The sequence below is a fragment of the Diaphorina citri genome, unplaced genomic scaffold (genome assembly GCF_000475195.1).
Source record: "Diaphorina citri unplaced genomic scaffold, Diaci psyllid genome assembly version 1.1 scaffold2253, whole genome shotgun sequence".
Classification (NCBI taxonomy): Eukaryota; Metazoa; Arthropoda; class Insecta; order Hemiptera; family Psyllidae; genus Diaphorina; species Diaphorina citri.
Window position 1 is genome coordinate 5,679 of NW_007379678.1, and position 2,089 is coordinate 7,767.

The window sequence follows — 2,089 nt, forward strand, 5'->3', positions numbered from 1 at the left end:
TAAAACCGACTGAAACCTTTTTGTTATGATTAAATTGGGTTGAAAATATACTCGGATAAAAAAGGGAGGGAGAGAAGGAAGGAAGGAAGAGGAAGGGGACAATGTGTGGGGAGAGGAAGGAACAAGAGGGGAGGGGAAGAGAGTATGTGTATTAAGGTTAAGAGTATGAGGGAAGAAAAAAAAAGGAGACGAAAGAAAGGGAGGGGATAATAAGTGAGGACGAATGGCATGACTAGATATGTAGGAAAAAAAATGTCCAAAAGTAAGACTCGGAAAGTACCTAAGTAGACAGTTTTCCTGGAATACCGTCTAACTGGGGAGTGGCAGTCTGGAAAGATTTGGCTAAAGCTGTCACTCTCACCATACATATTATCATGTAGGTACCGCCATGTGAGGCATCCCCTTTTCCAAAGCTGTCCCCATATAACGTGTAGGTACTTTTCCAAAACTGTCCCCATTATTACGTATCTCTATAATATAGGTAAGCCTCAGTGGCGTAGCGTGGCCTAACTCCAAGTGTAGGGCGGACACTAATTTCTATCACAATATCTATCTAATAAGAATACAATAATAATTTAAAGTCAATATTCAAGGGTATTTGAGTGAAATTTTTGAGTGTATGGCCGCCATACACGCCCTACATGGACGCTACGCCACTGGTAAGCCTCCCCCTTTCATACCATAAAAAGTCTCCATAGTTGGGCGACTCGTAGAGAAGGGTTTTGTTAATCTATTCTTAATATTCAGATGTTTAAGAGTTTGAGCCATAGATTCCCAGACCTTGAGACCTTACTCACTACGCTACTTAGTGAATGATGACACTAAACCGGTGAGGTTAATTAAGGAAATAAAGATAACCGAAAATAAAGATCCAAGACGATTAATTGATTTGATTAATTTCTCTGAGATAATCTGTGACGAAAGAGAGTAATCAGGAAAGACTGTAAAGAGTTAATTAAGATAAATGGAGTAAAATCAGTGTCGATGCACGTAATCAATAAATGGAGAAGTTGCAGTTGGGTAAAAATTATGAATAAAAGGTCGATTCCTACGTAAAAAGTTGTGAAAAATCCAAATCTGAAGTCAAAACTCCGAAAAAGTAACTTTAAAAGGTCGAAAATTCAATTTTTAATTGCCGTTCTAATTAAAAAGTTCAAAGAGTTGTGACGTCAGACTTAATGTCAAAATGCGCAGAAACGCTTGCGCACAAACAAACAAAGCGGGAGTCATGAGTTATGACGTCATCGCCTACGGGAGCATATGTCGTGACGGCAAACTTTACGATTTATCAGTATTATTTAAATCGATTTATCTCGGTATCTAGAAGTCGTAGAAGAAAAAGAAAAATTCCATTGGTCCTCATTTTTCCTGCTCTATGACTTTGAAACATCACACAAGTAAGCGCAACTGATCTATTACTGTATTCCTTAATTTAATTTACTTACATAATTATAAAAAATGTTCTGTGAGTATTTATTGAATAAACGAGGCTTGAAAAGAACCTATCACTGGCTCTTGCAGATACATGAATCTCAAAGAAATATGTATCCGTTGAAGGTATCACAATAAAACACAATATTTTAAAACCCAGACCAATTATTTGTTATCCCAAGCTTTGTGCTTTCAATTGATTTACTAGAGCAGTGCTTTCACTCTTCATGTGTTGAATGTCTTTTTGTATCTGCAACAAGTTTTCTCCAATGTTTTTACTACACAATAGATCAATTTGTTCTTCTAGGTTTTTCATTTCTTTCTTCAAGTTACCTATTTCTGTAACAACTTTCACAATATCATTACAATCTGTATGAAGAGTAACTAAATATTTGTACGCTTTTCTAGACATTTCATCTCTAGAAACATCCCTGAATATCATTTCATCAGCTAGAGTAAAACACCGTTCTATTTTACCATTCACATTATTTAGCTGTTTTTGTACTTGCTTGGTATCATTTATTATCTTGGAAATATCAAGATCTTGCTTCTTTATGTTGTTGATAATCTCCAAGATTCTTTTGGTGTATGAGGATCTATTGACAGATTTCTTTGGCAAGTTCTCATTTAATTTATTAAAGGCCAGAGTTTTGATTTC